Source organism: Cololabis saira, chromosome 1 (genome assembly GCF_033807715.1).
Source record: "Cololabis saira isolate AMF1-May2022 chromosome 1, fColSai1.1, whole genome shotgun sequence".
Classification (NCBI taxonomy): domain Eukaryota; kingdom Metazoa; phylum Chordata; class Actinopteri; order Beloniformes; family Belonidae; genus Cololabis; species Cololabis saira.
The window spans coordinates 42,503,599-42,514,296 of record NC_084587.1 but is presented as its reverse complement, the minus strand read 5'-3'; positions in this window follow the sequence as shown (position 1 = coordinate 42,514,296).

The following is a 10,698-nucleotide window of genomic DNA, read 5'->3' as shown; positions in this document are numbered from 1 at the left end:
ACGCCAATCATCTCGTGAGATTCATTCTGTTGTCATGGTTTCTAGTTTAAACTTTTTCAACAAGCCCGAATGTGACCAAATGTCTTTTGTATGTTGAGTTTGAAAAAAAGAACAATAATTCATACCGACAGGAAACTGCCAACACCAATGGACGATCAGCGGCTGAACAGCTGGTACTTTATGAGGAGCTTGAAGTTTTTGGTGCAAGATTTAGCTACGACCACTCTAGTGCAGTTTCATGTTGAGATGGGGAACTTTTCTTCCGGTTGTCTTATAAGCGTCGAGTTTGACTTGCTGAGCTGCAAACCTTGTTTCAGTCCACAGTGGATGAACAAGAACCAAAAGCCTTTAGAAACAGCAACGTAGTTGTCTCCTGATTTGCTCTTCTGGGTCACATGACCATCACAAGAAGATGACAAAAACAGATGCTCCTTAAGGACAATTCTCGTTCTGACCTTCTCAGTTTCACTTAAAGTTCAAAACCATCACTCGTCTGGACAACGAAACTTTGTATTTTCCTCTCCTTCTTTAACATTTTTCCTAAAAGCTCCTAGCCTCTCCAACTGCAGGTTGAACTATCGATTTCCTGTCTCAAGTCATACCCGCATGGCCGGTGGTGTTTTAAAATGAAACTGTACTAGTGTGGTGTTTCTTTGACTCCCAGAACTCTTTGGGTTGGGAGGGGGCAGTGAGGTCGACATCAGTTTCAAATAAAGGAGGTTTGATGCAGGAAACAGAGGTGGAACAAAAGCAGCAACGACGTCCACAGAAGAAGCTAAATGTTCAGGAAAGACTTTAATGTATTACACAGAGAGTTGTTTTAAACTTCATACGGGTCCAATTTGTAAAAGTATGATAGACGGAGGCCAGACCTTTTAAGATGGTCTGAGCTCATGTTGACCGAACCAGAGTAAACCTAGTTTAGTGAGTAGCTGAGGAATTAATCTAGCTGAGGTTAGTTCAACTAATCAGCTGATCAAATGCAGAAAAAGTGTTCAGAAATGGGCTCTTCCCTTCAGCAACGATGTGAACCTACACCTCCAAAAACGATCTTACCTTTAACGTACATAGGGCTATGCCCTTTTCGCGGTTTGAACCAGCGTTATGCTCATCCTGACGTGACGTGCGTCTGTCAGCCAATTTACTACGGTGCAGTATAAACACAAGCGATAAGCTTCTTTGTCTTTCCAGCGTAGATTAGTTAATATCCTTAAGTTTATTTAAGTTCTTCAAAGCGAAGAGCCCAAATGTTTTTAGTGAAATAATAAACACATTAGGGAGTTAAGCTAGCTAGAAATGAAGACAGGCCGTCTTAATTCCCTCCAAACACGTATTTTATCGAGGTTGAATGTGCAGCTTGGCGCCCTCTAGTGGCCGCAACTATCCAAGACACATCCGCTTCACACATGACCATGTCCTCAGGTGCTTCTGAGCTGGAGGCTGCACCCTGGTTAGCTGCTGGTTTGCAGCGTCCATGCCTGGAAAACGATGGCTAAATAACTGATACTACGATGGAGGTGTTGTTTTTATCGGCAGCTTTGCGCATGGCTGCGCGGTCAGCAGTCAGGGATGCTGCCGTCCAGCCATCAGGAAGTCTCTATCTGCCAGTAGAGATGACCGATGATTTCAGAAAGAGTGTGAGGGAGATGTTGATGACGTCCGTTTGGTTTGATGAGACTACCAGCACACATACACACACACACGCACGAACGCACACAGACACACACTCCACCACCTCCATCACTCTGAGCCATAATTCTTTGCTCTTTTTACTTTCCACAATGACATCTCACTATTTTATTATTAACTTTTGATCCTTGAAACTTTTTAAATGTGAAATCATTTAATTAGGAAAAAGCAATGTGTTTCTTCTTTTTCTCTTTTTTTTCATGTGGGCAGGATGACACCCTGTATCTGCATTGACTCTGTATAAAGATATACATATATGTGAACGGCTGAGGCGCGCGGACGAAGGACGAGTCTGAGCGAGAGCTGCGTTTATTCTGGCGAGAGCTTCAGAAGCTGTGCATCAGCCGGCTGGTGGAAATGCTCAGATTAATGAACCTTTACCAAAGTATTACAAAGCTGAATCAAAGACATCAGTCCAGACACTTCGGCGGTGTTGTCCCAATCATCCGGGATGTGGTTATCCTCAACGGCTTAAATCAAGGCAGCTGCACTTCCTTTTCTTGGTTCTTGGAGATGTTTCACCTTCCATCCAGGAATTTTCGTCACTTCAAATTGACCGGTGGGAAGTTTTGAGCTGATGATGATTGAGCTTTTGAAGTCAAATGTAGATTACTGCCCCTCCTGTCACTTCTGGGGGTCGTCTGGGGGAGTCAAGGCGTGGATGGATATAAGATTCATGGCTATGGTGGTCACTTTCACACAACGCCTGGGCTATAAAAATGATCCCATCTTCATTCCTCCTCCACTCTACTGCTGTGCATTCAACCCATGCTCAGAAGGCGCAATATTCCCTCGCCACTGTGTGCTTTCACCCATTCCACAGCATTCCTCAATCTTTCCTGGACTTTGTGGTCCACAGTCAGCAAAAAGTCCCGACAACAAGTCTCTGGCCACTGGCTGGTTTATTCAGTCGGTGCTGAGTAAACGCAAAACTCTGAGGGGTGAAATGTCTCCAAGAAGCAGGAAAAAGAGTGCCAGTTCCCTTGATCTGAGCCCTTGAGAAGCCTGGCGGTCCCGTTAACAACCGAGAGGAAGAAATGCGACGCAGAGGATGATGTGAGATCAGTTTGAAGCTGTTTAGGTTCAAATTCGGCCACTGTGTTGTGTAAACACACCCGAACGCGACAAACGCAAATTTCCACGCACGTCGCCTCCTGCAGACTCGTGTTCGGGCGCGTCACGGCTACCAACGGTCAGTATTTTTAAGGGTCTAGTTTTACAGTAACAGTATTTTATCATTTCATTGCCTGACAATGGATGTCTTGTCAGTGTTTTTAACCTCAGATAAAAGAAAAAAATAGTTTTTTGTGCACTTATTGACCATTGTGAGCTCTCTCTCTCTTATTCTTGGTGTGTAAGTGCATTGAGCTCCCCTTCGCGGGGCCTGTGTATAGTCTTGCAGCATTGGTTATAACCTGAAGAAACAATTATGAAAACAAATGAATTCATGATAATGAAGATAATCTTATTCTGCATAAAAAAGACAGTGAATCTAGTTGTTGTTTGTGGCATGGTTATGCATTCAATGGTCATTATTTTACTGATTAAAATGAAAAAAAAACTACTTTTTTTTCCCACTGGCGCTGTTCTGCTGTTTTTGTTTTATTTTCCACTTCTCAGTGTGCAGTATCGCAGTTCCTGTTGCTGATGGTGTTGCTAAGCTCGCTTGCTCGCTCAGTTGTTTACCACCAGAGCAATATGTTGTAGCAGTTCGACTAAATCGGGACGAGAAGTCCGTCCCCTCCAATCTCTGGCATACAAGTGCATGAATCTTTGATTGCAAGTGATATGATTATGGTGTTCTGTATTGTTTACTCTAATAAAGCGGATTTGCAGATATGGTGTAATGTATTGCTCTGGCCCCTCCCCCTTCATCTTCATCGCTCCAGGCTCTGCTCACATCCCCCTCCTCTTCACAAAACAACCAGGGGTGTCCACCAACAGCATGGACAGAGCTGGCCGGCTACTTCCTGTGCTGCTGTACCTGGATTGTGGCCTGGAATCACAGCCCAACTAACATGGCAATGTGGGACTATTTGTGAGTGGAAAATTGATCCTATTTGAGCTCAAATACCAACTAGAATTGTGGAGCAAATGTGGTGTGAGCCTGGGCACCAGTGGGACAGTCCAAAGTGGACAGAACAAGGAAAGCAGTGCTTTATCTTTGGGGTGCATTTAGACATCCTTGATGGAAATCCAGGCCTCAGATGATTTAAGTCCACCGTAGGTCTTCTGTGGGCATGTCCACCACAGGGTGGCTCTCATGAGATCGTAAGTTATGAGCGTCCTTACCAGTCAGTCCTTTTGGACCAACTTGTCAAACATTTGGTGCTGCTGGACAGACAATATAATCTGTTCAGAGCTGTTCAAATTTTGGAGCGTTTCAAAAATTGGTTTCGTTTCCGTATCTGGTTGGTGTCTTGTTGGCGTCTTGTTGCGCTATGATGAACAACCACACACTACGGAGACAGGCTCCTCCACAGCCCAGCACGGCTTGACTGGGGTGTCCATTCTTCAGTCATTCCTTTCGGTCGGTTGCTAGCTTGAGATGGACTTGACTCTGGTGGTGACTGTGGTTTTATTTGGTCACCATTGTCCAGCTAGAGTTCTCGTACCTAGTCCAGCAGAGGTTTGGGGCCAGTTTTCCAGACTTTGAACTGCTGCAGTTGGTTGACAAAAAAGAAAAAAACTAAAAACGTATTGGATGGTGGTTGCCAGGTCCTGTAGGTGCAGCCTGAATGAAGGAAGAGCTTCCTCCTGCTGTTTTCAGGATGGGGGTGTGAGCAGCTCTGTGCTTGTTTAACTCGTCTCCTCATAACGATGTGTTTCCACTCACTGAACCTCCGTCCTCTCTGTCCAACCGCTGACCACCGCTGAACATGGACTTAACCATCCCAGCATCCTGGCCGCGCCCATCCGTGACAGGATCTACAAACTGGCCGTGTCAGCGCAGCTAAGCATGAAATCTGACCTCCGTGTCACAGGCTGGACCACCAGATCCTCTGTGCCTCAGAAACTCCAGCTCTACCACAGATCAGAAAGCTGATGTCAGTCTGCGACCCAAAACTGACCATCACGTGTTTCAGACTCATGCGGCCGTGCCAGGTCGGACATTTTGGACGTTGGGAGTTTTGGTTTGTTTTGGGTTTTTTTTTCTGTTCTCCATAGTTTTCTAGACTTTTTGTACATTACTCTGGTTGCTTAGTAGCAGGCTTTTTCTGAGTCACTCCTCCATTTTTGTACATATCTGTGCCAACAGCTTGGGCAGACAGTGGCTTTTTTTATTTGTAAAGGCATAAACTTGCTTGCATATATAAATAAAATGAAATAAGACACTTGTGTACTTGTTAATAAGGTAACATTTGGAGTTTGTGTCTTCATTTCACATTCGCGTCGGCTAAACATCTTTGCAGACACATCTGTAAGACTTCATTTGATGATTAGAGGATTCACTTGCGACAATAATTGTGGGATGTCATACAACAGTCACAATGAAAAAATAAAAAACATTTAAAAAAAAACAAAAGTATAACACTGTGGGAGCTGAATTAGTCCATATTTTTATTTATAACTGGTTCACACAGCCAACTAATCATATGTAAAAGGATTCATCACTTCTTCTGCTGTCTCATTACATGGTTGGTTTATTTGTTTAGTTAGACCTTTTAATAGTGCTGCTTAAAGGATCATCAGAGCAGACAGTGGATCCTGAGTCTAACGCCGACATTGGGAGAGATGCCAGTCTTTTGGACACTAGCGGAGCAGGCGGGGGGATAGAGGGGGCGGCCGCCCCGGGCCCACTGCTGTGGGGGGGCCCCGCTGAAGGGGGGGGAAAAAAGAACTGCGCTGAATAAAATAAGGAAAGTTGCATTCATAAGGATAAAGTTGTTTGAAAAATAAAAATGAAAGAAATATGTGTTGAGTGTTAAACCCTGAGGAAGGCTGTGGCTTTTTTAATCTTCCACATGAAATAGCCATTTCAAATAAAGGCTTTTTATATTTGAAGAAGAGTGCCTTGGATTTTTCTTCTTTTTTGACATCCTTTTTCCCACCAAAGGACACCTTCGTCACATGATTTAGATGAACCTTCTGAGCACTCTGGACTTTCTTTTTGTCTGGAAAGAAATAGTCCCTTCTCCCTTAGTGTGTCTGCCTGTCATGCACGGGTACGTGCGCGTGCATGTTGTCTGTTTACTTTTAGCCAGTTGTCGCATCAGAGCCTTAAAGCAGGAAACTTATGTTGCGTTTCAGCAGCTGAAGTTGAATAAAAACTATCTCCGGTCTACATGGATGAGGCCAGACTATCAAACCTCACCTTGCTCTCAATCGAGAGGGAACATCGCCATTGATAAGAGCAAGGTGATTGAAAGGTTTGCGGCGATGAAGAACCGGCTGATGGTGCTATGATGAGGCCACACACAGACTGTAAATAGTTAGGATTTGAAAAAGTTTTAAAATTAAAGTTTTTGCATTTTGGATCGTTCAATGTGTACTTTTTCCTGTCTTGGATGTAAATATTTTTTGTTGTGGTTCTCTGCCCACCGCTAGATGAAACCATCATTGGTAAGCTGTCATAATATTAATTATTTCTGAAAACATTGTCATAATGCTGAATATATGGCCTTTCCTATATTGTTTGTTGCTGATTGACCGCCGTGTCTGCTGGTCATTGTGTTAAATACATGTCGTTGCACATTGTAAACTGTTGTCATGTAGGTTGAACACGTGTGTCTGAATTGTGCTACTCGGCTGTATTGAATCCAACATCACTGGATGTCATTTGATTTTTATCTCCAGTTTGATACCTATGTCTTAAAGTCTGCATTAGGCTTATAATTAGGTTTGACATAATGACTGGTAAATCCCTGGTGCTGAAACCTCATGTGAAGGTTCTGACAGCGTCGCCTGCTGCTGTGGTTGTGTGTCAGAGGGGCTGATCTGTGGCTATTTTTTTTCTAGCGATTATGTTTTAACGGGGATGTTTAGGCCACAAGGGCCCGTCTAGAATGCTTCGCCCCCCCCTGGGCTGGGACCCCTGCTCCGCCCCTGCTTTGGGGTATTTGGCGCCATCTAGTGGAATAACTATTAAGTGCAGTTTTTATAGATATCCATCCATCCATTTTTAATACCTGCTTTATCCTTCGCAGGGTCACGGGGGTCTGCTGGAGCCTATGCCAGCTAATTTCAGGCGAGAGGAAGGGGTACATCCTGGACAGGTCCCCAGGCCACATATACAGACAGACAACCAGACACAATCACATCTACAATTTTGAGACATCAATTATCCTACTACACATGTTTTTGGACTGTGGGAGGAAGCCGGAGTACCCAGAGGGAACCCACACAAACACGGGGAGAACATGTAAACTCCAAACAGAAAGACCCCTGCCGGGCCTGGGAGTCAAACCGGGAACCTTCTTGCTGTGAGGCAACAGTGCTAACCACCAAGCCACTGTGCTGTCCCCTATTTATACATATCCAAATATTTAAAAAAAAAATTGACCTATTTTTCAGACCCGGACCATAGCTACTGTCCTGCAGGTTTTAGATGTTCCCCAGCTTCAACACAACCCTGACATACATGGCTGTGTCATTAATGGACCTTGATGACATGCTGATGATGACCATTACAGTTTTTCTCTATTGCCAAAACACAAAACCCAGTACTCTAAACCAAATGACCAGTTGCCTAAACACATTTAGTAAAACTACCCCCCTTTTGCCACAACCACAAACACAATTCACCTGTAGACACTTTTCACAAAACCCATCCCCTTTTTCTCAAAACTCTAAACACATTTTGCCGTGCTAAAACACATTTTGCATATAACTGTGCTCCAATATCCATTGTGAAGCTCATGTGATGCAAAATGCTACCCACAATCAGCAAAACTTGAACACAATGAACATACCTGGTGTCAATCAGTAAACACAACTACTCATAATTGAAAACACCTATTGCAAATGATGTGACCACACCTATATAAGTCAGTGCAGTTTGCTGAAGGCTCAAAAACAAAAATAGATGATCAAGACAGGAGAAGAGGAGTTCGTGTCAGATGTGTTTGGCATTTGAGAAGGAAATACCATTTAGTGAAGAGTTAACACTGTTTTGAGGGTAGAGTGTGCTTTTGCAAGAGAAGTGTAGGCCAGGCAGTCCACCTCCTAAAGGCCAACTCGTTATTGTCCTTGATAAGCTCAGTCCTCGTGGCGTCATCCTCAAACTTGATAATGGCGTTAGAACCATGTGCAGTGGTGGTGATAGTTACTTCATTGTAATGCTCAGGAGACCAGTTTGAGATGGTCTGATCTCCCACACAGTGCTGAACCCTGCAGAAGGTATCCATCAGGAGATGGGCCCCAGAGGGAGGCACACGGTCTACAACAATACTCACGGTGCTTTCACACCTGTCCTGTTTGGAGCAGTTGTTCCGAAACAGGGAGCGTTTCCCCCTAAAGATCGATTCGTTTAGTATATATGAACACAGAAATCGCGCTCGGATGCGGCACAAAACAAGCGAGCCGAGATCTCCTAGGAGAGGTGATCTCGGCTCGCTTTCATTCGAGACCTGGAACGGTTCGTTTGGAGTGAGAACATAATCGACACAGCAACCGAGACAACTCCATTCATTGTGTATGTGCGACCGCGGCGCAAGGAGAAGAGTCGACGCAGCATCCACCACCTTCTCTCCTATTGGACACAACTTTCTCTCTTCTCCCTTCTCTCTCTTTTCCCTTCTCTCCTATTGGACGTGCCGAGATGTCGTCACAGCGCGGCACGGTGAAATTAAAAACTGTCCAATTCGGGCAGGCAGGCGCAGCGGAAACGCCGTGGCAGGCGGCGCCGAGCTTGGCGGCAGAGCAATCCGCTCTTGTGCCGCGGTAGCACATACAGAATGGATGGGATCACCGGCGGCAGTCTGCGCTTTGCACCCTCTCTGTGAAAGGGGTTATAACTATTGTTGTTTTTCCCGGGGTACGGAAGAGGAAACTCCTTCCGCGTTCATCTCTGACCAATGAGTGAACAGTTGGTTCGCACATGGCATTTGTTAACAGCTTTGAACCGCTACAGACGGTTGCCTTGTGAACACAAACACCACAAACGAAAAACAAAACAACTGTATCGATTTAGCCCCTGAATCGGAACAAAACAAACGGGCCACAGGTCTGAAAGCACCCTCAGACTGTGGCACTTAAACAATGCTCAGTTTAACAGGAGTGGCATCAGCGCCCTCTTCAGCTCCTGTAGGTCACCTGTTTTCAGGTTCTACTTGTTGCTGTTCTGTCAATTTAAAAGGATATCTTTGCAGTATATGTGACATTCTTAAAATTCGGTGGAACGCCATATCCTTTCCAAGCTTGGGACCTTTGAATTGTCGGCTGGACTGCTGGCGTGTGACAGGTCAGAGATGAAAGTCTGGCAGACTTCCACTTTAAAGGGCTCAGAAATGATCAGCTGTGACTCCCTGTCCTTCGGCTGATCCAGGCCACAGCGTTTATTTTTAAATGTATTTAAATTTTTTTATTTCCAGGTAGTGGAGCCTGTCTATGGATGACCAAAACTGAAAATAAATAATTAATAATGAATTAATAATAATTAAAATTAAATAAAAAATAAAAACAGAAATGTATATATTTTGTTTCTTATTTTCCTTATACATGTATTCCTTGTGTTTACATTCCCTGATCTCCTCTTTTTACTTTACCTTATGTATTAGTCTTAATTTTGGTCCAATTCTGCTGCTTCCTGTTTATTGACCAATGTTAGAGGAACTGGACCAGGAAGGACCGCCCTCCTCATTTGCAAAATGAGGCAGAAATGTAAGGTGACGCAAAGGAGGAGGGAATGTAAAAACAAAGAATGCATGTATAAGGAAAAAGAAAAGCATTATATAGATATTTCTGCTTTTATTTTTAATTATGTCAGTTTTGGCCCCCCTTATCTGTCATCCATCTTCACATGTAGCAATGAGTTATCTTACTTTGAGTCCACTTTATGCCAAAATAAAACAAATAAACCTCTCTGTGTTATTAAAAAATAATTTTCATTTTTAGTTATGTTATGTATATAATACCTTGATGCTTTTATTTTGCATTTGCATGTTTCTTGTTTTTAATACTCTGATTTATACATTGCTTCCTGCCTCCCAATTTTTCCGTTACTTCCAGTTTTGACACTGTGCCTCTGCTCTGTTTCCATGCTTCCCTTCCCTTCCTGCTAACCAACCGTGGGACAATCTTTTAACAATGAAACTTAGTCAAAAGTCTCTTATATCTAAGATATATGCACAATGTATGAGGGTCATTCTATAGATAAAGCTCGGGTGGGTTGGGGACGGGAGTTGGGCCTGGACTTCGCAGGGGAGCTGTGGGATAAAGCTATCCGTAGCATACGATCTAGCACGCCTCGTGCTAGACTAGAACTTATTCAATTCAAGGTGCTGCATAGAGCCCACCTATCAAAATCTCGATTATCTGAATTATACCCGAATGTTGCAGACCTATGCGACAGATGCCAGGGCTCTCCCTGCAATTTAAGTCACATGTTTTTCTCCTGTCCTAGGTTACAGAAATCTTGGAGTGACTATTCTGTGATCATGTCTAAAGTTCTGGTGAAAAATGTTGTTATGGCCCCTCTCATCATAGCAATATTTGGACTCTCTGTTGACTCCTCACATATCAGCCCCACACAGTCAGAAGTATTGGCTTTCACCTCTCTTTTAGCTAGACGTCGTATCCTACTTTCATGGAAATCCCCCACGTCTCCGTCTATTGCTCTTTGGCTTAGTGGTGTTTTGTTTTTTCTCAAATTGGAAAAGTTGAGATATTCAGTAAAAGGCAACTCAGCTAAATTTGTTCATAAATGGCAATCCTTCATAGATTATTTTAACTCGTTGAAGACTCTGCCCACAGACTGATCCACCTTTACCTTAATTTTCTGTTCACTTTTTTATGTATTTATTTTTATTATTTATTATTTTTGTTGCATTTTGTGTTTTATTTATTATT